General features: G+C 29.9%; 1 protein-coding gene and 1 long non-coding RNA gene across 5 annotated transcripts in view; one reads left to right on the top strand and one right to left on the bottom strand.

Moving 5' to 3' along the window:
- LOC107444593 (uncharacterized) overlaps positions 1-27,462 on the bottom strand; it is a 209,408-nt gene that overhangs the window by 107,204 nt on the left and 74,742 nt on the right. The gene's annotated exons all lie outside the window — the stretch shown is intronic.
- The window catches only part of LOC139425135 (uncharacterized), a 53,296-nt gene that overhangs the window by 15,585 nt on the left and 10,249 nt on the right, over positions 1-27,462 (top strand). Inside the window, exons 2-3 of one of the 4 annotated variants that reach the window (XR_011636365.2) lie at positions 24,816-24,956; positions 26,038-27,434. The exons of 1 other annotated variant lie outside the window; for it this stretch is intronic. This is a non-coding gene — a long non-coding RNA (uncharacterized LOC139425135). Of the gene's footprint in view, positions 1-24,772; positions 24,957-26,037; positions 27,435-27,462 lie in introns of all 4 variants that reach the window. 2 more of the 4 variants (XR_015434767.1, XR_015434766.1) reach the window with 2 other exon arrangements.

Here is a 27,462-nt window from a genome sequence, read left to right as displayed (position 1 = left end):
ACCGTTGAACAATGTTTCCAGATTAAATTATTTCTAGCAAAAACACTGTGATTTGAGATCGAAATTAACAGATGACCTTGCAAATATTCCAGTTCTAAAGTGTTTGAAAACAGAATAATACTTTGTTTTACACCTTTCTTTTTTAGAGCGTTATGTGTTAATGAACTCTAATATTAAAACATGTTGAGAAGAGACGCCTGGTTACCTAAACACAATTCAACAATCCGTCCATTTCTTTTTAATTTTTTTAACCAATTTTACACTTATTTGGGACACTTAGGGCAGATGATTTTTTAAGGATGGGGGCAACTCCATGTTTGTACATTCTAGAATACAGAGCTTAAACATCTAATGAATACATTTGTTCTTATTTTGTCTGATTTGTGGATCCCTGTGTTTACCATCAGGTATAAAGGTGTACTATTTTCAAATTAAGACAACTATTACTGGCATGAACATGACAGGACCACTATTTGAATGAGACAGTCATATAAAGCATCAACATTACAAAAGACGTAATTCTTTTTTTGGTAAGGAGAAAATTAGGTAATAAAAACTGCAACATTGTTTTTGCAGCAAAAACCTTGCGAAGTGCTATGCATAAAATCAATTTTAAGGTTCGTTTTCTTTTTTGACAAAAATGGATGTTTTTTTTATGGTTGAGCTACTCATCTGTCTATTCAGATACCATTTCATTATGTTGCCTAAACAATTATATCTAAATATATGAAAGGATTGAATTAACATAGTGATAAGCTACATTTTTTTTTCGAATCATATTTTTTTGAGAAAATTGATGTTTAGCATTGTTTCAAGATAGGTATTTTAAAAGTTTCCAAAATTCCGCAAGAAAACACTAGAATATACATAAAGATCTTTTTGCCTATGTAGTTGTCGATTTTTCTCTGAAACTGATATTTTGAAGAATGTCAAAATTTGGTTTATCGCTATACTGACTCAAGCCTTTCATGTGTTATCAACAATAGTTCTTGCTCTCATATCTGATCTATAATAGTTGTCGTGATAAATTATGATCTGAAATTTATTAATAATTTTCATAAATTATTATATTAATTATTTTTATATTATATTCTTAAATTTATTACCATTGCCGCCGCCACTAAATTAAAAAAAAAGTTATTTTAATTATATATAATTCGAATTTAATAATCCGAGTGAAGGTATCACATCTTTTAGTACGGATTTATATGTATAAATTCATTCTAAATTATCTTAGCCCTACTTCATTCTAGAACTTAATTGAAAATTAAACTTTGTTTTTCTCTATAAGAAAGCGAAAAAAAAATCTTTACGCAAGTTTGAATAACGCAGTTAATATCTCTTTTTTACTAGTTTTTAATCTTTAATTTTAAACTGTCAAAAGTAGAAAAAAAGTAGTCACAATATGTAACTATGCATTTTGATTTTTTTCTCCTACGCCAGATTACTTAAATTAAATTTTTGAAATGTAAGACAGCTTGTGGGATTGTTGGTTATTTTAAATTCTCTTCTTCACTTTAAGTTATTTTTTTTTTTTTTTACATAATGACATTATTCTAAATACATGCGAAAGAAACGAACGAAGAGTTCACTAATGAATAAATAAATCAGACATGAGTATTCCGATTTTTTTTTAGATAAAAAATATAATGTTTATTGACAGTGATATCTCATTCAGTTAAAAACGTACTAAATAAATTTTTAATAATTGAACATCAAAATATTTATTTTGTCAAAAATATGCAAAATAAATAAAAAAATGCCTATGAATATTTTTGTTTTGAGTTAAGTCTATACACGTGAAATATTCTATTAAGTATAAAATTCTTCGTTGTTACTTCAGACAGTTAAACTGAAAAAAAAAGGCTTTTTCTCTGTTGAAGGAAATTTTAAAAGAATCTTCCATACTTTTGGATCACTAAATTCAAATCTGCAATCGTTTTCTTTCTCCAAGATACAATTTCTTAAACTGACATTTTTAGTCTATTTTTTGTCAATATACACAACTTTAAAAACTAAAGGAGGAGACTGCAATAGGATGAGATATATAACAGGATAATTTAGACTATTATAGGAGACTACAATAGGAGGAGACTATAATTTAAAAGCTATAATAGGAGGTCACGACACACTTCTGGAGACTAAGGGCAAATTACTAGGATTAAGATTTATAGGAACTTGTGTCTGGAAATAACGTCATACGCCGCTAGGAGCTTACCTATTATGAACTATTCCTTCGTAATCTTCTGATTAGGTCATAATAGGGAAACGCCCTTAACCGCTTGCGACGAAATTTCCGGACACGGGTTACCATGCAGTTTTTAAGTTACCATGCAGATGATGTGCCCTTATTCTCTTTGAAGTTTGTTGCAAGATGTAAATGCAATATAACAGGGAGTTTATAGTAACATCATAATGCAATAAAGTAGCACTTTTGTTACATTATTGCATCGTTTCGAAAAAAATAGACTAATATTGTCCTTTAAAAAAAATCTGAAGTTTTAGGAGCAAAACTGATTATAGATTTGAAATCCACATACTGGAATTAAGATCAATAATTATAAAAATGCAACGAAAAATTTAATTTCCATAGTTTTATCTATATTATCAATTCCATAGAAAACTAGCTTTAGTTGAGTTCATTTTGCATACCTGCTTCAATAACTTTTTCCCCACTATCTGACCAAGGTTTGTATCATAAAAATATTTCAGTTTTTAACATTAAAAGAGACTCAAAAGTTACACACAAGCTAAATGTCATTCGAATCTAAGACAAAGCGACGAAACGTGTACTTTGTCATGACGGATTTAGACGTGTTTAAAACATTTAATACGCAGTTTACATTTAATATGCAAGCTGTAATAATTTAATTCGTATTTTAATTTAAGTATTTGAAAGGATTGTGTTAGTTTAACTAAACTATGATAAATGCGTTTTCGAATACGTAATTTGTTATTGCCCCATTCTTCGTAATACGTAGATAATATATGAGGGTTTTAATTAAATGTAACATTAATTTAACAAACTAATGTTTAATTACTTAGGTTTAATCTACAGAAATTCAGTGCTTACTGAAAATATGAATAATTCTGATTTAAGGAATTAATACTTAAGCGCTATTTAACATTTGTTGAAATTGTAGGGTTATATAAAAGCTAGTTATTAGAATTTATAATATTCTAAGGGGGGAATTTCTTAGCTTCCTTGCAATTACTGATTAATTATTCGAAGTTACATACATCACATAAAAGGAAGAAATATGAACTAAAATCAATGTGAAAAATCCAAACAGTAAATAGCATTAATAATGAAATGAATGTTTAAGATTTAAAAAAAAAAATTACCGAATAGATATTCGACTCAAAATGGGACTAGTTAGCTGTTTTATTTCCTACGTTAAGTAAAACACCATTTAAAATAATTTTAGCATTATAGAGCATTATACTGCTTATTATACACTGAAGAGCCAAAAAAACTGGTATACCTGCCTAATATCGTGCAGGGCCCCCGCGAGTACGCAGAAGTGCCGCAACACGACGTGGCATGGATTCGATCAATGTGTGAAGTAGTGCTGGAGATAATAGACACCATGAATCCTGCAGGGCTGTCCATAAACCAGTGGGAGTAAGAGTGGTGGGGATATCTTCTGAACATCACGGTGCAAGGCATCCCAAATATATTCAATAATGTTCTTTTCTGGGGATTTTGGTGGGCAGCGGAAGTGTCTAAATTCAGAAGAGTGCTCTTGGATCCACTCTCAGATATGAACATTATTGAACATATTTGGGATGCCTTGCAACGTGATGTTCAGAACATATTCCCACCCCCTCTTACTCCCACTGGTTTATGGACAGCCCTGCAGGATTTATGGTGTCAATTATCTTCAGCACTACTTCACACATTGATCGAATCCATGCCACGTCGTGTTGCGGTACTTCTGTGTGCTCGCGGGGGCTCTACGCAATATTAGGCAGGTGTACCAGTTTTTTTGGCTCTTCAGTGTACATACAGACGTTTGATTGAAGACGTTGATTGAAATATGACTTGGCCGTTTTATGATATTTTAAAAGTGGTCAGGAAATTCTGTAAGTCCGTAAGGTATTCTCTCAACAGCCAGGGAGGAGGTCAGGGAGGAGGATTTATGGTAGTTAATGTCTTACAATTGCTTGACCAATGGCATGATATTGGCAATGTGGTCTGTAATGATAATTGGTCTTCCCTTCCTAGACTACCTTTACCAGTACGATTTCAAGCCGTCTGCGGCGATAAAACTCTGGTTCTTTAAATTACAACTTAATCGAGGTACGTAAAAAAATATTAACAAAAGTGGAATTATAAAACTTGTCCAATAAATTTTGAAAAATCGTAAAATTAATTTACAATAGAAAGACTTTCGTTTAAATAAGACGGATCAAGCTAATTTTGAGTCACTACAACTCAGTTGTAAAGCGAGATAAGAAAGCAGCTTCTGTTACTGACTTAAGTAACAGACAATAACTTAATTCTGATCTATTTAAAATGTTTTACAGGATCTCAAAGTAAATGCTGCTGGCCGAGATGCCCAGTGGTTAGAGAATCGACCCCGGTTAGGAGGGCCGGGTTCCGATTCTCGACTCCGTGACCCAAAGAGTACATGCGGTATACGTCCTCGTAAAATCTGGAGAATTCAAAGTCCTGTGGTTAGTTGCTAATCAGTACCAGGAATTTGGAGAAAATTTCCTTCACCTCCAGATTTATGTCTAAATTGGAGAAGTATCCTTACGAATAAGTGGTGCTGCCATCTATCTGAGCTAAGACCTACTTTCATCTTTGGGGAGCTCTCTTGTCAAACGAAAGGCGCACATTACTGATTTAATTTGCAAAAAGTCAATGGCTGGCAAGCTTGGTTTGTCCAAGTGCCATCAGAAACAACAATATAAATTTTCCAACCGATAAGTGGGTTTTTAACTAGTCTTTGTTTTATTTAAAAATAACTTCTGTTTCTGGTTAAGTGAACTAGACAAAATATTTACAGGAGAACAACCAAGTTCTGTACTATTACATAAATTTGTTTTTCTTAAAAGAAAGAAGAAGAAACTAATGGCTTTATAGAGCTATGCAAATAAACGACTGAGATTTTTTGCGAAGAATTTATTCATATTTCAGTAATTAAATTCAATTTTCATCTTATTCAAAAAATAAATAAATAAAATATAGGTAAACGTAACAAAATCATCTGCTTAAACTATGCATATTTAGAATTAAGTATAACACGGGAAAGATTTAAAACTAGAATCCTTGCGTTTTAATTTAATCTCCTTTATGAATATTTCAAGGAAACTAAATATTTTTTTTCTCCAGAATTAATCTTCTTACTGCTTTTATAATATTCCGAGATGATTAAATAACCAAAAAAGGCCGTTTCTTTCCTTCTCACTGGTCATTAATGTTAACTCCTGGACCAACTTACTCATTGCTGCAGATAAATGATTGCATTCAGGAGTTCTCTTATTTTAATCTAAGTCTCAGTACCGAATGCAGAGCTACGGAAATAAGAAACGATAGTAGAAAAAATTTCCTTCCCCTCCAGATTTATGTCTAAATTGGAGAAGTATCCTTGCGAATAAGTGGTGCTGCCATCTATCTGTGGCATTCTGAGCTAAGACTTACTTTCATCTTTGGGGAGCTCTCTTGTCAAACGAAAGGCGCACATTCTTGATTTAATATGCAAAAAGCCAATGGCTGGTAAGCTTGGTTTGTCCAAGTGCCATCAGAAACAACAATATAAATTTTCCAACCGATAAATGGGTTTTTAACTAGTCTTTGTTTTATATGAAAATAACTTCTGCTACTGGTTAAGTGAACAGGACAAAATATTTACAGGAGAATAACTAAGTTCTGTATTATTACATAAATTTGTTTTTCTTAAAAAAGGAAAAAAAAAACTAATGGCTTTATAGAGCAATGCGAATAAGCGACCGGGATAGTTTTTTGCCAAGAATTTATTCATATTTCAGTAATTAAATTCAATTTTCATATTATTTAAAAAATAAATAAATAATATATAGGTAAACGTAGCAAAACCATCTGCTTAAACTATGCATATTTTGAATTAAGTATAACACGGGAAAAGATTTAAAACTAGAATCCTTACGTTTTAATTTAATCTCCTTTATGAATATTTCAAGGAAACTAAATATTTTTTCTCCAGAATTAATCTTCTTACTGCTTTTATAATATTCTGAGATGATTAAAAACCAAAAAAGTCCGTTTCTTTCCTTCTCACGAAGTCATTAATGTTAACTCCTGGACCAACTTACTCATTTCTGCAGATAAATGATTGCATTCAGGAGTTCTCTTATTTTAATCTAAGTCTCAGTACCGAATGCAGAGCTACGGAAATAAGAAATGATAGTAGAAAAAAAAAATGGATAAGAAAATGTTTTCGGATGAAGATGCTCAAATGAAATTTTGGGTCATCCTGATTCAGATGATTAATGATTCCTTTTTTTGAATCAATGGAGAGGAAGATTTAATGAGAAAAAAACAGCACGCAATCTTTTAAGAAAAATAATCTTATGTAAATTTAACGGAGTGAAAACATTTAAAAGGTAATTTTTAATGTATTTTTACCACGTTAAACAAAGAAATAGTTTTGTAAGTGAAATAAAAAATTATAATAATAAAAACATTTATGTGATGAAACTGAAGCAAAAAGTATTTTAAGTACAAATAATTTTATCGAGAAGTAATGAAAAAGTCGTTAGAAATTAAAAAGTATTAAAATAAAAAAAATTAAGTTTCTTGTGAAGGTGTCTAAGCTAAGAATATTCAAACGGCATGAAATAAAAATTTAAGAGGATTGGAAATTAACACCCTTACATGTAAATTTAAGATCCCTTATGAATATTACAATTAACTTCATCAGATCATTCCATATGGAACCCATGTTAATTTCGGGGGTTAAGCTGAGGTGGACTCCCAAATGATACATTTTATTCAACTCCCTTTTCATCTCATTTCAGGAGATGTAGGGGTGGGGGTCAATTGTAACAGGGTAAAATTGTAACAGAGCAAAAATTTCGAGTGTCGTTTTCTAGATTTGTTTCCTAGGTGGCACACAAGGTGTGTTTAATAAATCTACATGAACACCTCTGCTGGCAACCATTTTTATGTACTTTTGAAAGAGTTACATCACAAAAGATATTTTCACGCTACGTAAGTACTTTTTTGGGATTAGAATATTATAATGTAACAAAGTAATTTTGTTTAAACAAATAAAATTTATTAACCGAATATATAAGTAGACGCCTTAATTAATATTTCAAAAAAAAGATTAGTTTTGTTAATTAACTAGCATTGTTTTTAACAAATGAAGCTGGAATGGCGTCTTGGGGACGATTGTAAGAATAAGTTAAGGGACGATTGTAACAGCTGAAAATAAATAATCTTATGTTTATAAACCATTACTTAACTCTTTAAGAACCACCAATAGTTTCCTATATCATTTATATTATGTTGCATGTGCATTATTTTATTTTTCACCTTTCACAGCATAAATTAAAATTTTTAACCCCTTAAAGTTAAAAGTTTAACCCTTTAGGTCTCTGCTCATTATTATTTTTACTCCTAAAATGTCACTACTATTTTGATAAATAAAAAAATATATCACAACTATTTTGGTATTTGACGGGTTTTGATTTATAACGCTTTAAGCAAGAGTTTCATAGGTGAAAAATTACTCCTGAAAATAAATTGCAGGATTTGCCATAACTCTAGATCTTTAACAAATATGAGATATCCAAAATATTCGCTAATAAATATTCATCTTAAAAAGACTAATACATTTAAAAGAAAACTAGCATTAAAGATAAAATATTTTTAAGGTAAATAGAATGCGAAAATGCAAAATCAATTGTACAATATGAATGGATTTTTTTAAGACAATTATGTTCTTTAATAAACCGATTGAGAACTTTGGCATCAAAATTTGTAATCTTATTTTAAAACAACAATTCCAATTAGCAAAATTTGTAATCTTATTTTAAAACAGCAATCCCAGTTAGCTATATGCATAATTAACCACACTATAAACAAGTAAATCACTGTTGTTGATATATTTTGCTAAGTCGATTCTTAGCGTTAACATTTAAATTACATATTTTTTTTATGTAATTGGATCCAAGCATCGATTTAGTTCATTGAAGAAGAAATCTTTAATCCAGTTAGAAAAGGAATTCTTTTTTAAAATAAAGTTTTCTGTTTTCTCTGTATATCATTGGTAACGAATGTGGATGATTAACTCTGGAAAGTCAGCGATAATTATTTTTAAATAAAACAGATTGCTTCAATATTTTTTTATTTAACGAACTTATCGCATCGTTGTAAGAGAACTGAATTACTGAGTCAATGACTGCCACACCTAATTTTTTTTAATATTTTGTATAATTTCAAACTAAACGTTGTATGTGTGATATGATACTATTAAGTTATATAATGATGTATGCGATGTTAATGTATGCAGAGCAGATGCAGTATGAAGATGCAAATGTTGTATTTATAAATATGTTATGATACTCAAGCAAGAATACATAAAATAACGACCTTAAGAAAGGTAAATTTTTTTTGACAACATGGGTGAAAGTCTTTATTTACTTAAAGCAAAATAAGTGCGAAAGTATGCATGAAAAAAAAATTTATTTTAAAAACTTAAAAAAAATTCTAAATTTAAAACGTTAAGTAGGCTCTTTCAGCACTCTGACACTTTAATTACATTCTTAAGGACCGCTGATTATTTCTGCAAATTTATCAGCTAACAGGTAAATTTTTACTACAAATTTAACAGTAAATAATTCCAGAAGTATAAATCGAATGTTAAATAATATCATTCCATCGAACTATCAGTAATTTTTTCTACACATCTCCGTAAGTTCAATTTTTTTAAGTTTAGTAATTTTTGCGCAACAAAATAAAATAAAACGTAAAGTTGAACACCCAAAAAAAGCTGCGATATGCCCTATAATTTCGTTTAATAGAAATTTAAATATAACTAATCTAAATAGTGATCGCTTGAATATTCTGTTTAAATGATTTTTAAGAAACATAAAACAAAAATGATCCAATGCAGATATTGTGTTAAGTTTATGAATTAAAATTCAGTTATTCAAAATAGTTTATTTATTTAGAAGTATTACGTGTATGTGAATACATTCATATGGACTCAGGAACCAATTTGGAATCTCGGCACTGCTTGGTGGATATTGGAAACTGCTTTTTAATAACACTAACTGCAATCACATATAGTTTGTCTACTGTAAGAACTCCCCCAGCCACGAAGTTTGAGGCCGTCTGCTGCCATGGAAACAAGAATAGCGCATTTTAGGGAGGGTAGCTTCTCATCACTCTAGGGCTAACACAATTGACGGAAGAAAAAGATTCCCTTTCTCTTTCGCCGACTCGAGCCAAAACCTGTCCTAAACAGTGACCCCACACCCCTATTTGAAATAGTTATATACCTCGTTACCATAGTTATGGCCATGGGTCCAGACGAATGACTAGGGGAGTTCTTAGATTAGACAAACTATACGCAAACCTCAGTTGTAGAAGAAAAACTGATTATAATCCCATCGTTGTTGGGCTAACAGTGGTAGAGTTAAAGATTATTTTTCACTTACAAAGTCTTTCTTAAAACTATGTTAGTTCCGACGTCCGACCAGGAAGTTGTACTTTTATTTTAAATAGTATAAGTACAAGTTTTGAAAATTTAACAATAAATATGCCCAATGCCTAGTTCTAATGTGCTAATATGATCAATGCTAACTAATTCAATAACATTTAAACAACTCCCTTAAATTTTATTATTTTTTCAAAAATCTATTTGAGTTCGGCCGTTATAAGTGGTCGATATATTAAAAAAAAATACGTGCGTGAGAAACGTGGTGCTACAGATTTGCTCCTTGTAAGTAATTATTTTTTTGGATTACCTACCACTTAAGCTTAAACTTAGCACTGCATTTTGACTTCATATCTGTATATAATATTTTATATTAACATTACAATAAGCAGCACTTTCGTATTTTATTTTATTTTTTAACGGTCGTTGAACAGCCGACCCAATTTTTTGGATTTACGACTACTAATGTTCAACTCCGTAGCCTTGTAATTTTATAACCCAATCCAGAAGACAAGGGGACTCCTCGATCGAGTATTGGGAGAAATTTTCTTTAATGGAGGACTTTTTGATGGAGCTAACCCGCATTTGCGTTACATGGAGCGGAAGACTACGAGAACCTCCCACGGTTAGTCTGAAGGCAAGGGAACTCTAACCCATGATCCGTCTACCACTGAGGATATTTCTCGCGAGCACTATGGTCGGTGCAAGCCGGATGTGGAATTCGTATAGACTGGGATTCGAACCCAGTTCGCCGCATTGGAAGGCGAACGCTCTATCCCCATGAGCCATCGCGGCTCGCTCTATCATATTTCTAAAAGATAGATTCATACCATTAAACACTTGTGGTATTATTTTATTCTTCCTTGTAAAAAAAAATGTTTTGAAAACAGACACGAGCACAAATGGGTTAAAACTTTTCCAAATCGTAAATAAAACTATCTTACTAAGAAGATAAAAATAAATAGTAATTTAAAAGCATCTCGAATAAAATATTCAAGGTTTAAATGTTCCAACAACAACGGAAAAAAACAATTTTCCCCCTATAACAGAGCACTTTCTTTTCTGAAAGAATGTTTACTAATAAGCTTAAAGATTTTTGAAGATGGCAGCATTTAAAGTATTCCAGACCTTCAGTTTCGACAAAGTTTGGATTCTTTAAGAGGACTTGCCAAACAGAAAGAATAATATTCCGATGGTAGAACAGTGAGAAATTACACTTGGCTCCAAGAGGGGGAATATAATTCAGAACAACAAACGTGTACTCACTAGTGACGTAACTCACATATTTGTGCACTTTAAAATAATGTGTTGGGACGTTGTCCCCATTCTCTCTAATGGAAGAGTTTTGAATATTTAATACGCAGTATACTAGAAAAGTAGTTATGAGCCTTAGGAGGAAAACATGGAATCACATGCATCTTCCACGTAATGGATTAAATCGATTTGTTTGGATGAACATATTTTACATCGATATTTTAGCGGATGCACACATAAAACAGGCATTTAGGACAATCTAGGCCATTTTTGTCTATTTTTATTTCTCTACTTTTCTGAAAGCATTAAATGTAAGTTTAGAAGTATTCTAGGTATTATTCACTCAGGAATTCGAATACATTTGAATGTAAAATTCCAATTTTTTTTGTTTCTTAGTAAATGCGTTTAGTATTTAATTTTTTATGAATTATGAAACAAATGCAATTTACAAAATTTATAGTAAAAGATGTTCTTCTTTTTCTTTTTTTTGGAACCTTAGTGAATGCAATAAGTGATTATATAGATATTAAAATAAGTGATTATGATAGTGATTATGTTATTGTGTTATCACGATAGTGATTATGATAGTGATTATATTATAAGTGATTATGATAGATATTAAAATAACTATGATTTACAAAATTTACAGTAAAATTCCCATTCTTGACACGTTGATTTCATATAGATCATTAAAATCTAGAATTTTATCGTTCCCAATGAAAGGATTCAGTATTCAAATTATGTATGATTCAACAATAGTTAATTACGAAATTTATTGTAAAATACGTATTCCTGACACGTCGGTTTCGTGAGCATTATTATAATCCTGTTTATTTTGCAATCTAGAGTGTTTTTTTTTTCATTGTGAAATAACTACAACATACAAAATTTACGGTAAAATGCGTAAACCTAGTGCACTGGTTTTATGCTAATCATGATTCACGATTATTATTTTTATGGTGATGTATGCAAACATATGGAAATCAAACTTCAAAAAAAAAAAAAAAAACTTCGTCAAATGTGCATACTTGCATAAAAAAAATTAAAGTGAATCAATTATAAAATTTGGAACGTGCAAAGAAGGTACTAGACATTTAACTCGCAAGTCACAATGATGATTTGAATGATCAAAGAAATACATTCTGTCCACATATCATTAAACTAAATTAGAAGGGCCAAGGCTCACTGTGCCCATCAGAGTTTTGAGATCATCATTCTGAGGTGCAGGAGCAAATGTTATATTTGGTTGGTCAGCCGAACGAGGAACTCCCCCAGTGTTTAGTCGCCAAACATACTGGATACTAATTGTTTCTATCCACTAAAGCGATGAAAGGATGAGTCAACCTTGCCTGGTTCGAGGATAGGACTAGGACTGGGCGATATTAGAAATTATATATCGTGATATATCGTCAGTTTTGCATCGCGATATAGCGATGTATCGCGATATAGTATTTTTGAATTTCATTTACTTTAAGGCACAGAAAGTCAGATTTCTATCAAGACTTCATACGCATATTGATTTAAATCAATTTATAAATTTGAAAATATATATGTTTTGCTAAAGAAAGATATTAAATAAATTGACTAAGATGTACAAATATTACTTAAAATATTTATTGAAAAAATGTGTGTAGATACAGAATGAAATATTTGCACTTCTTTATCGTTTATAAGGTATAAGCAGTCTTAATTTAAGTTAACCCCTAAAACACCCTTAATGAAAAAAAATATTGTTGTTAAACAAAAGCTGATTTTAAAATTTCAAAATATATTTTAATTAAAATAAAAGTTAGATTGACTAAAAGCCGAAGTTTAAAATTAAAAATGTTCGAATTTTAAACTAAAAAGTAAACATAAGATTTGTAATAATTTCTTAAAATTTTCGTTTTCTGAAAGATTTCTCAGTTTAAAAATAAAAAGGGAATTTTATAAAAATATATAGCTGAAATTATTGAAAGAAAATTTAAAAAATTAAAAAAAAAGCTTGTTAGGAAATTCATTATACACTTAAAACAAAGTGTTAAAAATATTTTTTTTTTTTTAAAAAAAGAAACTTTTTTTAACAAATCAATATTTGCTTGTACTATTATGCGTAAATAATTACAGAATTATTAAGTTCGATCGTAATGTTCAAATTCTTAATGAAGAAGTAAACACAAGTTTTGTTATATTTTCTAAAAATGATCACGCAAATAACAAAAGATTTCTTAGTTTAAAAATAAAAAAATAAATAAAAGTGAAATTTATCAATATATTTACCTAACAGCATAGGAACAAAATTTAAAAAATAAGTTCGTTAAAAAATTATTTGTATGCTTAAAACAAAGAGCTAAATAAATTTTAGAAAAAAAAATGCTTCTTAAACACTATTTTTATTATTATTTCATATAAATAATTAAATTAAATTAAATAATGACGGAATTATGAACGAAAAACAAAGTAAGGCAAAGTTTCTTAATTAAATTCTTAAAAATAAAAACAAAAGAATTGTGATATTCGGTAATATATTTAGCTAATTAACTAATAATATAAAACGAAAATTAAAAAAAAATAATGATTTTACTCTCTAATAAAACGAAGTAGTAATTGATAAAAAAAAAAAAAAAGAAATGAATAAAATTCGCAAACTTTTCAAATTCTTTTGAACAAATAAAGTTTATTGACTTATGTCCAAAAAATAAGTTTTATTTTAACTTAATTTCTAAAAATAAAAACAACTCAATATTTATAAATTTAAAATCAGTAATAGAAGCCCATTAAATTATTAGAAGTTTTATCCGAAAGGTTTTTAATAAATTAAAAGAAAGTAAGAAAATAACCTAACAAATTTATTTACTTTGTAATTTAATTCCTTATGGGTGCCTTAAATTAGATTTCCGATAATTTTCACATTTAAAAATATAAAAAAAGTTTTGTCAGAAAATAAATAAAAAACTTACCTAATTAATGAAGAAACTTTTCTTTATAAATTCTTTTCAATAATAGATTGCGTTCAGAACAAGGTTACGACGGCGATCACGAAGTTAATCCCATTGAAAATAATCTACAAGAAACGATTTCAAATCGCGAAGTTGCGAAAACGAACATGTGATATAACGATATAAGGTCTCAAAAGTGATTCTGATTCTACCGCTCATCAGTCAAGGCCGTCCCAACATAACGAAACAATATCGTCTTCCACAGCGCGAGTTGGCATCGGAACGTAAGAGAAAGTCCTTGCGTGTATCGCTATATCGTTATATCGTCTTCTTCACTCGACGGCTTAAATTAGATTTCTGATGCATCGCTTGGAATGAAAGTCGCTGTATCGGTTTGCCGATATAGGCGTTAAATCGATATGTCGCGATATATCGATTTATAGCCCAGTCCTAGATAGGACTCTTGACCTGTTGGCACGAGAGTTCTAGGAATCACCATTTAAACTAAACTCAATGGTACGACAGCCCATAGGGGGCCAAGGCCTATTGTACCCATCTCAGTTTTTTTTTACCTTGGGCTCTGGAATGCAAGAGCAGATGTTACGGTTGGGTGGTGAGCTGGTGGTCAGCTGACTAGGTCTGGTTAAGTGCTCAGCTGAACGTGGAACCCCCAGTGCTTAGTCCCAGGCATACTTGGTACTCATTTATCGACCCACTTAAAGAATGAAAGGCTGAGTCAACCTTACCCGGCCCGAAAATCGAACCAAAGACCTGTCGTTATAGAGCGCAAAGCCATACCCCTCAGCCACCGGCCGTCAACCATCTAGCTTCATATATATTATTACTCAATGAAATGTTTATTTTAAAAGTGATTATTTGAATAAAAATATTTTCAAAAGTTCGCCTATGCATGAATCGCGTACTTTTCTGTTTGCTAATAACGGAAGAGATTTGAATATTTAATTTGTAGTCTGCATTACATTACGAAAGTACATTTGTACATAGGGGAAAAGCATAGAATCGCATGCATTCTGATGCATCTCCCATGTAATTGATTAAATCGATTCGTTTGGATGAACATATTTTACATTGGTATTCTAGCAGACGCAGACACTAAGTAAGCATTTAAAGTAATCTCATACTTGTTTTCATATTTGTCTAATTTGTCATATTTGTTTTCATTTATTTCCATACTTTTCTAAAAGCATTAAATGTAAGTTTGGAAGTATTTTGAAAAATATTTAATTAACATTTGTATATTGAGAAGAAAATTAAATAGAAATTCAATTTTTAAATAACAGAAAATACATAAGGCACATTTTGGCTCAACATAACTTAATTACATGTCAATATATGCATAACATATCTATATGGTTTTAATTATTTATAAATATGGCTATACGTTACTATAATGTTCTGTTTGTTTTGGTATGAGGCCATAATAATCTACAATTCTTCACATAACGACTTTAGTTAAAACATCGAAATCAATATTTTTAAAACGAAGCAAAATAGCTTATAGGTAGTACGGATGAAAGCAAAGGGCAATAGTGAAAAAAGAGGTCGTCGGATATAAACTTTAAAAAAATTATATCACAAGTAAATGAGAGTGACTGAACTTTTGCATCGCTTTTTATTATTCTAAGTAATAGATACCATTTTAAATCATCGTCTTTTCTATTTTCTAGTTTAGAAAGATAAAAGTTTTATTCGGATAAATGAGTTCGAACAAAAGAAATGTTTGTAATAGAGAAAGGAAGGAAATTTAACCATCAGCTTTAAACGCACATTTCAAAAGTACTTCTACTTCGATCACTGGGAAAAAGCTCAAAAATCTGGAATTACAGTTCAAGATGGCTTCTTTTATTTTGATACATTTGGCAACATTTTCTCAAAAATTATACAAGGGGAATGATTCCAATAGTAAAAGTGTTATTTTGTTGAAGAAATTTTGCAATAAGTACTTTTTATATATATTTTTTATCATGTCACAAATATGAAAGTAATATTTTAAATATTCAAAGAATAAAGTTTTGGAATTAATGTCTAGAATATATCTACTTTTACACACAAATATGAAGTTAATACGTATTTTGCATAAAAATATCCAAATTTTAAGTCTGGGGATTAAATAACACACTTGGAATCCTTAAGGTGGGGAGGGGTGCACGAGATTTGAGGGTGCACTAGCCAGAAAAATATAATACTATGAGGTAAAATAAAAATATTTTTTTCTCACAAAATACTTTTAGTTCACTAATTATAACCCTTAACTAAACTTTTAATATAATTACTATAAGAAGGTGAGTTATTTTCACCTATTATTTAAAAAAAAATCATTTCAAATTGGTAAGTTTATAAAGTGTTTCAATTTAAGAACCTTAATTACGCCTTTTCACCGCAATTAATATTTTCATTTTCTTAAATTGAAAATTTTTTTTAGATTTCCTATGAGCTGCACAATCGGTCTTCCCGATGAGCAGACCTAGTGCGTTCTCCAGAGGTAGTATCCACTCTTTCAGGACCACCACAATGGGTGAGATACCGTTGGCCATGTTAATTTGGATGTCTAGTTTCTGCCACACTAGATGGCAGCACCAAGACTCTATTTGGATGTTTAATGATTAAAATAATTTGAAAATCTCTTAACCACAGTGTTTTTGTTTCATATCATAATTTTAAATTTTTTATGGTTAGTCAAAGATAGGGAGCACATATAAATCTTGCAGGGGACGCACCTAAGTTTTTATACGCTACTGTTTTCTGGAAGCATTAAATCATGCATTTAAAAAAATAGGTATGGGTGTTAACATACGGAAAAATACCTTAAGAATAGCGTTATAAAACAAAATACCTTAAGAACACAAAATATATAAATGCATACAGTAATACCATGTTCTATGAATGTTTTGTCCTCGTTTGTTTAATTTGTGAATGAATATGTAGAATTTGGAACATAACACGTATTGTTTAGATGAAGAAAATGTGGAGTTTAGATTATACTATGACGATTTTCCTTTAAATGTATATTTAACATATAAAATATTTAAATGTTAGTAAGTGTACACACATCACCCCGCCACGGCCAAGCACTTTTTCCCGTTTTCCAGGGACCTATCTTTTTCTACAATGGTAAAAAAAGCTTCGTAATTGTGGCTTTTTACAGAATTTGATTTTCGCTGCAAATATTATTTGATAATTAGATTTAATGAATAGGGGAGAGTGGGGTCAATTGTAACACTTTTTACTTAACTATTTTTAACTAACAAAAAATCCAATATATTATTAGTATTAATTGACAGACGAGTAAAGTAGACTATCTCTACTAGAAGAAAATAATAAAAACCTTATTTTAAATGTTATTATATTAGTTATTAACAATTTTTGACAGTCGTGCACTTGTTACAATTGTCCCCACTTACGGGGTCAATTATAACAGTTCATAAATTCAACTAAAACGTAGTTAATTATACATATTATCATAGTTGATATATATTTTTTTATTGATCAAAATAGTAGTGATATTTTAGGAGTAAAAATAATAATGAGCAGAGACCTAATGGGTTAAACTTTTAACTTTCAGGGGTTAAAAATTTCAATTTATGCTGTGAAAGGTGACAAATGAAATAATGCACATGCAACATAATATAAATGATATAGGAAACTATTGGTGGTTCTTAAAGAGTTAAGTAATGGTTTGTAAACATAAGAAATGGGGCCTAAGGGGTTAAACAATTGCAATTGAAATTATGAATTTTATTTTCAGCTGTTTCAATCGTCCCTTTACTTATTGTTACAATTGTCCCCAAGGCGCCATTTCAGCTTCATTTGTTAAAAACAATGCTAGTTAATTAACAAAGCTAATAATTTTTTTTTGAAATGTTAATTAAGGTGTCCACTTACATATTCGGTTAATAATTTTTATTTGTTTAAACAAAATTACTTTGTTACAATATAATATTCTAATACCAAAAAAAGTACTTACGTAGCGTGAAAATATCTTTTGTGATCTAACTCTTTCAAAATTACATAAAAATGGTTGCCAGCAGGTGTGTACATGTAGATTTATTAAATACACCTTGTGCGCCACCTAGAAACCAAATCTAGAACCCGACACTCGAAATTTTTGCTCTGTTACAATCGTACCCTGTTACAATTGACCCCACTCTCCCCTACTATTATTATTGCGAAACGGAAAATAGGATTTAAAATGAATTTAAAAATTAAATTAAACATAGTTTTGTTAAATTTAAATGAGGTATTTAGATAAAAGGGCAATAAATAATTTTGACTATTTTTGCTACGTTCAATATCAGTAAATGTAAACCTTAAAATAACTTGGCGAAAATTATTACGAAAGTTGGCGCAATATATCGAAAATAGCTAATGAACAAAACCATTTTGTTCTGGAATGAGGAAAAGAAGTTGCCCATTAGTCTTAATGCATATTTGGAAAAAGACACAAGAAGTACGGAATGGAGACTTAAAGTACTTTAATTTTGATGCATTAGGAAGATCTTTTTTCCATGCATTAGACACGGGGAATGATTTCGATAACACAAGTGTCAATTTAGTTAAAAAAAATTTCCCTTAGAATAGGTGGTATTAATTTTTTTTCAGTCTCAGAAGAATGAATCCAAAACTGAGAGGAATGATCGCATATTATGAAACCAAAAAGAAGAGTTATTTCTACTTTTTTTTTTAACTTGGGGCATCAGTTTCTTTTTATCAAAGATAATAGCTAAGTAAAAAGAGCAAAATTGTATACATAGAAAGATGTCTGTTTTTAAAATAATAAGTCATATGAATTGAATTCTGAATACTGAGTCATTGTTAGTGTTAAGTATTGAATTTTATCATTTGTTTTATTTTATTTATAAGGACTGCTTTGCTTGATAAATTGCTACTCCGTAAGACCTTGGTTTACAAAGTTGGCATACTAATTTCATTTTTAACTATTTATCCTCAATTGAGTTGTGAGCAACTGAAACCTGTTTTTTATTTCCTTTTTGAGCGAAACACTAATTTGGCAATCGTTTGCGATCGAAAAAAATGCTCGCTATTTTCTTTAGGTGGTTAGGTATTAAAAAAAAACTCTACTCAACTTCGTAACTCAAGGGATGTTTTGTTTAAATTTTTAATTTTGCTAACCATAATTACTTATATAAATACAGATCTCCTTATCTTATAAGATCTTTATTTGAAAATATAGACCTCTAACATAAAATATTTTAATACAACATTATTAAAGCAAATACGTATTGTCACTGTGCAATTATTGTCATTAAACAACCATTGCAATTGAACACTTTAAGTTAGTTTTTACACGCTATTCTTTAAAAGCTATTATTGAAGAAAATTTTCTTCTGAGAAACTAAACAGGCATAACACTAATTGTTTCTAAAAATTATCCTGAAGCCTTAATAAATCCACTTTGTGTCAAACAACGGTAACCTCAATATTACGAGCAAATTAAAATTGGAAGTACTAATCAAAAAGTCTGCAAAATCTGTTAAGGATGCTATTCAAAGCATTTTCGGCATCGTAAACAAGAAAGCTTCGTTTTTTGAAGGCTCCGTCGCCAGATGAAATCATACATTTTGTGAGTAATATTCTATTTCCTTAACTATCAATAAAATGAGCCAATTGGGATTGAATGAGCCAATATATATGAAAATAGCCAACCAATTGGAAAAGATTAAACTTGAGAAATGCATTATACGTTAAGCTAACACACCAACAGAATTTTTAGTATCTAGAATGAATCTATTTAGAATGAAAATATTAATCACGAAGTCTATAAAATCAATTAATAGCAAAAGCTAATTGCAAGAAGTGGATCCTACGTTAAATTAGCACACCAACATAAACCTCATCATTATGGGGCGATTCAAAAAAAAATACTTATTCCAAACGCAGCTCCCATATTCGCTAAAACCACTCTCTAAAATATAAAGACCCCTAAATTTATTCCAGACTTGATACCAGTACAAAAATAAATGAGGCATCATTTAACTGTTTCAAAGCTCATCATAACCAGGAGATGAATAATCAATTCCAAGATAAGTGATGCTTTAATTTTCTTCCGCTGAGTCTTTGTTATTGAATACTTAAGTTAATAGCGTTAATATATCTTATAATAATCATTGTTGATTTAAGAAGTTCGGCAAATATGTACCCTTAAACCTCAGGCCATAACGCTGAGTTTAAGGAAAAGATGAAAAATGCATATGCTCTCCCCCCTCCTCACTGCAAAGAAGAATGGAAAAATTGACCTACAGAAAAGAACCGCGCCAACACACTTGGTATACCAAGAGCTAATATTTACCCACGTTAACAAAATAATGTTTTTCCTTAGAAAAGGAAAAGAACATTTTATGTAGTGTATTTAATAAATTTCGATAGAAGTTTTGGTTTAAGAGGAAGAGTGTACCAGGAAAAAAAATATTAAATCGGTTGTGAGATAATGCTGAATAAATTTAAAAGAAAACATTAATATGATTTATAAGGTGCATAAATTTAGTTTATTGGCAAATGTGCTTATCTGGAAGTATATTTATTTATTTAAATTAGAAAGGGATTTCATTTTAAGGTGTTCAAGCTATTTCGGGAGTTTTATCTAATAAAAAAAATGCTTATAGATCAATAAATAATACATATGTAGAAATCTGATTATTTTAAAGTATAGTTTTGCATATAATATAAAGTATTATCAATTTAATGTATAAAAAAATGGGCATTTAATATATTTGGCATTTGATTTCCTCATTGATCTGTACTTTGGCCAAAGAATACCTGGAGTTATACCTGGAATATCCTTGTTTGCCATGATCTGTACCTTACATAAACCTCGGAATCGCGAACTATGACCTCAAAAGGCGAATGTGCTTTCGAGGGAAAAATCCTTCGAAGTGTTTTTGGAGGTGTTCTGATTAACGGACTGTGGAAAAGGAGACCCAAAAATGAACTTAACTGCATTTATAAAGAACATGATATTACCAAATATATCAAAATTCAAAGGAGAAAATAGGTAGGCCATCTAAAATTACACATCGAAAAATGCGCTATGTATATAAAACAGTATAAAATAGGAATAAAAATTTATTAATTCTAAATTTAATAAACAAAAGTATAATAAATTGAGTCTGAAAATAGAGTTCCTCGGAACCAATTTAGAAAAAAGGAACAATGTCATCTTAACTATTGATTTTAGAAAATGGTTAAAGAAAATCAAAATTTAGTTAGTAATATAGACTGATATAGTTTCAGTCCCTCATTGCCGTTGAACAGACGTTACTTCATAAAAATACACCCTTATTCTTAAAGGAACTATCTATTTATAAATAAAAGGTATAATAATTTATAAATAATTATATTTATTTTTAATATAAATATAATGGAGGCCTGTGAATTATTTTTGTTAGTTTTTGTATATTTTCATCTATAAAAGCTAATGATACAAATATGTATTCAAATGTATTTAAATTGGAGGTATTTTTGATAAGAGAGCAGCTTTATTATTTCGCTTAGCTATGTTATCTGTGACATGGAAATCTAGCATCGCATACGATGCCTAAGCATTATCTACAATGCCAAATTGGCCGAAAAGTATGAAATTATTAGAAATTTCTCACATTGCTAAAGCATTTGATACAATAATAAATAACAAACCATTAAAGTTGGAAATATGATTTGTTGTTCCTTATCCTATTAAAATTCTTAATCTGAGTTTTGGATGGTAACGATTTTAAATTATAGATACGATAGAATTCGCTAAGCTTTACTGGTTATCTTATCTGTAAGTGCTATTTTAGCTTCACAGTGTATGTGCGAAATTTTTCCTACAAATGCCAGTATCTCTACAGAAAAGTGCTACGTTTAACCTAAGGCAAACCATGTGTGAAATCTATCTATTAATAAATATGCTTTAACAAAACTGTTTTTGTATTAAATAATTATTTTCCATTAAGTAAATATAATATTCCAGTTCAAAAAAATTTAATGCACAGTACGCAAAAAAAGGGATCACACTAAATAACTTTTGATCTTATGATTGGATCTTCACTTTCTAGGATTCAATCTTAATGGTTCTAGGAGGTGCTCTAAAATATGCTAATTAATTAGTTCAGACGATATCATAAGCTACAAAATCAGAAATAAGACTATTTTAAAATTCAATTTTAGGGGATGTATCGGACCGATTTCGCTCAAACATGGTATTTTGCCATGTAAAATTACATTCTTCAAAAAGGTGCAAAAAAATTACAATTCATATTTTTTTTGGTTGTTATTAAATAAAACTAAACATTTTAAATATTTATTAAAAGTATACTATATTTACTATCTTTGGATAAATGGGTTTTATAACTGTGTGTAAAACTTTTTCAATTCACTTAAAAATTTCTCGAGAAATACGCAAAAAGTAAAATTAACATGGAGGGGCTTAACTATCTTGACCAAAATTATAGGAACTATATTTTCTAGATTGCGGCTACCACCTATATTTTGAGGATCAGAAATTCGAATCCATCGTTTGTGTTTGATTTCGTGTCTTCAAATATCATCTGCACTAATTAATTAGCATATTTTTGGTCATCCTCTCGAACCATTAAGATTCAGTCCTTGAACGTGAAAATCTTATCATAAAATCAAAAGTTGCTTAAGCTGGTCTGTTTATTTTTTTGCTCACTGCACATCAAATCAACTAAATATTTTTAAATTTAGTATTTCTGAACTAAAAAAATCACAAATAAAAAAAGTTTTTAAACTCATCTTAAAAATATAAGTTATTACTTGAAAGAAGAAAATTAAAAAAAAAAATCGCACTTTTAACCGGTAAGTAAGGATGAAGGAAAGTGAAGGTTCTTAGCTACTTCATTCAAGCTCGGTCCTTTTCTGCGTACCAACGTCTAAACGAGGTATTGTTATGATAATGATTTTCCCAAGTCAATATCCATAGTTATACTTTTATACTCTCCCTTGTAGGCGATGAAAAGGCATTTCACCTCTTTAAGGATAATGAGGCAGGGAAAACGATAATGCTCATAATCTTTGAAACTACTTACAGTAACCTTTTTTTCCTTACCTCAAATCACAACTGTTGAAAACGTGTGGTGAGAAAAGACGATACCAATAAATAAAAAAATAAATAATCCAAACATTTCAACAAATATCAAGGGTGTTATGTTTCATTAAGTATACGTATCCTCACCCAACCTCATTTGGCAGTTTAAAGAACCGATAATGGAGTGTAATTTTGTGAAGGATTCGCCACTTGTATCAAATCGCTGGGGAACGATAACGCCCATATCCATCTTCCAGATTTTATAGAAGTGAGAAAAGAATCTAGATTCAAAGGCATGAAAAATAGATTACTGTGTGAAGAGATGTTTATTTAAGCATGGGATGGCGGTTTCCGAAGAAGATTCTCGTTCACGCTATTCAATCAACGATGAAATGTGAGGTATAAAGTGTTGTTTTATTATTTTGGATGAAACTAACGTGGGAATTATGGGAATTTTCCGTACATTTGATATGAAAGAATAGCTATCGTTGTCATCTTGTTTCCAGTATGTGTTTTAATGTATGGCTTGTGTAAATGATGAGTAGATTGTAGAGTGATTTAGGTGGGATAGAGAAACTTTTGACGTACAAAACATCGGCTGAATTGAACGTCTGGAATGCGGTGCTTCACTTGAAAGGCAACATTTTACGTGCTTTATTCTCTAAAAAAAGATTTGATTTTCAACAAACATATTAAAGATTCAGTTTTAGCGTCAGTATTAAGAAAACAACTAATTAATAATTGTAAGTTGATAAACTATCTTGAATTGTGTAGCTGTAGCTTGTCTATAGAAAGAACTCCTCTCGCCATTTGTCAGGAGCAAGGGCGGTGACTAGGGTTACGAGGTTTAACTATTTCTATTAGGGGTGTTAGGTCAATATTTGACAGGTGGTAAGCGAGAGAAAGGGAATCAAAGGAGATAGAAACCCCCCTTTTGAAACGCTCTGTTTCCTGCTTCCTTAGCTGCTGATTGCTTTAGACTTTATACCGAGGGGAGTTCTTTCTACAGACAAAATATTCGTTAAAAATTTAAATAATAAAATAAAAGTCAACTCGATATAATGGCTTGATTGGCCAGGTATCGGAGCATTAAGTGCACGATTAAAACCACACGTTTAAAATTATTTTGATAATCTTGAAATTGATTACATTGCAGCATTTCGAAACACATGAAATTGGACATTACATAACACTAAGCTTAACATTACAGTTTCAAAACACTTCAAAGACTATGCAAAATATCGAAGAAACAAATTATGAAGTACTACATGATATTATAATAAATGCCTTAATTATTCAGCTTTTTGTTAAAAATAATGCTTCATTTAGCCTCATTTCTAATGGATTGCTTTTAAACTTTTGACGAAAATGAATTATTTTCCACCAATCCTCTACGATTTAGCACTAGCTTGGTCTGATTCATGAGTCGGTGATCCATGAGCCATGAGCCGGGCTTATATCTAATCAAGCATCCAAAGAGGATGCAAGTAAATATTTTCCATTGCCGAACTCAAAAACATCGAGAAAAATTATAAGTATTAAGATCATATTTTACGTACAAAAAAGTTTAATATATTGATAGTTTATAAGTGCATTGATTTTTTTATATATTTCAAACTAGACTGTGACAATATGAAATTCAATAAAAATTTGAATTAATATTAATTTGATTTCCAAAAAGCTAACTGTAACAACTATAAGCATTTTAAAAAAATGGGTGCTCAAATTTAAAGGAAATTTCACATTGTTGACGAAACAGTTTTCTGGTAAATGTTCCGAGCAAAAATTTTGTCAAAGTGACGAAATAACCATCATCACTTCTTCGAGGAAACAAATTTAGTCAAAATTAAAAGAAACATTTCGTTATTCTATTTTTTTTTCAGATGAAATAATGTATCTAACTTTCTAATAATCACTTTATCGTAGTCACTATATAGATGGATAAATGTCAACCAAACAACACAAGAAGGACAAAAGGAACTGATAAATTACACACATGTCTAAAGTGGGATTCAAACCTTGGATCTCTTTGGTACGTGGCCAACTCCTTGACCACCATACAGCCAGGTCAGCTCTTTTCGTCACTTTATTTTCAGGCGTCTAGTCTTCATACTAGTTCACAATCTCCCTCAATTCATAGCAAAAATAGTTATATATTCCGTTATTCTTTTCAGAATTCAATATCTTTACAATTTTATAAAATATTTATAATAAAATATATAGCATTCCATGTTTCGCTTTAAATGTGGACTTAGCAATGATCGAAACCAATTCTCTTCCTCGTAAAGAAGGATTATCTCCTAAAGTTCAAAATAGTTATCTATAATGTATCATCTCATTTAAAATGCAACAAATCTTTACACTTTCATAAACTTCGGCATTAATATTCAACAATTTTTCTGTATCGTCCAGAGTCTTTCACCGTATAATGCTCAATGCATTTATTTCCAAAAAAAACGTATATTTCGTAAAAATTCGTAAAAAGGGTGAAGGGAAAATGCTCTTAAGAGATATTTTTAAGGAAGCTTTCAGAATAAAAATATATTTTTTATGCCATCAATCACTTGTTCTCCGATAGCTGTCGGTGAACCACAAAGTGAATTTACGATGAAGAGCATTTAAAGAGCTTTCTCACGAAGATGCTTTTTTAAAAGAAAGTACTCCACAGAATAAAACACATTTTTATAATCGAAATGCGAGGTTTAAAGCTTTTTTATTTGTATTGTTAAAGTAATCTATGTAAACTACACTTTAACATTTTTTGTAGGAAGTACGTTAAAATTGGCTTTTTAATTTAGCACAGTTCAATTACCGTGTATAAATTTATACCGTTGCTAAAATATAAATGTCTTATTTTTATAATCGAGAGATACGAGATTAGGTCTAACTATTTGATATGTTAACCCTTTGATGGAGATGGAAGACACTGGCTCATATGGCTTTAATTACAAGCAAAATAAATTTTGGTATTTTCTTTAATCATGAAAAACAGTCCAAGAAACAGTCCAACTAAGAAATCTGTTAGATTATCGAAATTATATTTGTAACAAAAAAGTAACTTCAATTTTTTTTATTCGGATTCAAAAATTTATCAATAATTGCTTTGTAAATTAAATAAACTTTAATGATGTATAATTGTTTTCTTTAGGTCTAAATAACCAAAGGAAGTGTACGACTACTGTTTGGAAGTGAGGTGTTGTTGAGTGTTTGAAAGATTTTACCTTTAACGCAGAAAAAAGATGCTGATGTTTCATGTTGTATTTCATAACCATAAATTATTAAAATGCTAAGAAAAAAATTCTCGCTTATTTTGATCTAAACTAATAGAAAATTATGAAAAAAGAAAGAAAAATATGCTTAATAAAAATTCTGCGTCAAAAGGTTAAAGAATAGGTAAACTCTAGTTTCACATTTTATGTAGAAAACAATATATTATAACTAGATTTCTAGTTAAGTATAAGCTAATAAATGCAGATAAAAATATTTTGTTGTTAAAAAACATCATTAAATGCTTTAATATAAATGTCTGGTTCGAATATAACACATTTTGATCATTGGAATAAGAGGTTTTAAGCTATTTATTCGCAATGTTAAAGAATATAAGTTATTTATTTTCACGCTTTCAGTAAAAATTGAAAGAAAAACAACGCTAAAATTAGCTTCTAAATTTAATATAAGTTGAATTGTTCAATTGGTAAAAATGTCATTAAAGTCTTATTATTAATTTAATGTCAGAATAAAACATTTTTATAATCAGAACCTAAGAGTCTTGAAATTTAAAATAGTGACAAAAGGTTTTTTCTTTTTATTGTAACTGATCAAATAAGAAATCAAAAACTAATGTCAAAAAAGAGCAAAAATTCTAGTAGTGAAAGTTTAAGTTAAAAACTGATTGATCTAAGAAATAAATTTATTTAAAAAAATTTTTAAAGTAGGTTTAAAAATACTTCAAAAAGAAAATTTATCACGTTTCAACCGTTAAAATTTTGAGATTGCTTTCACCAGGAAAATTTCGAATAGCTTTAAAATTACGTGGATTTTGGGTTGAAAATTTGAAGCCAAGCTTTTCGAGCGTTTTACCACCCCAAAATGCAACCAAAACCAAATTTGCTTTGCATATTTTTGTTATTTTTAAACCCAAAATGAAGAATACCTTACTATTCGAGATCACAGAGTAAAAATGTAGGGCTTGTGTCACATGGCGTACATTAACTCGTTTGTCAAATAAAAATATGGAAAAGGTTGGCTATTTCTGGGTAAAATAATAAACTTATTTAAGTTTCATGAATCTATGTAGAAAAGTTATAGAGAACAGTAAAGTAATAAAATTTGCATTATGCTTTATTTGCTAATCTAAGATTAAAGCATTTAAAAATACGTAAGCCTGTGGCAGCAATTAAAAAGTTTATTACTTATCATGTTAGAAAGTTTCTAGTTAAACTCACTTCTTTTTTTCTAGTTTTACAGAGGAAGTCTGAGATATTTAATTGAACAATGCCAATAAAACTAAGCTTTTTCACTTGAAGGAGGATCACAAATATTTCTGTGAGTTTTAATATTTAATTGACTTTCG

This window comes from Parasteatoda tepidariorum, chromosome 6, assembly GCF_982258835.1.
Source record: "Parasteatoda tepidariorum strain Cologne lab strain chromosome 6, Ptep-v5.0, whole genome shotgun sequence".
In the NCBI taxonomy this organism is placed as follows: domain Eukaryota; kingdom Metazoa; phylum Arthropoda; class Arachnida; order Araneae; family Theridiidae; genus Parasteatoda; species Parasteatoda tepidariorum.
This window is presented reverse-complemented; position numbering and strand designations above follow the sequence as displayed.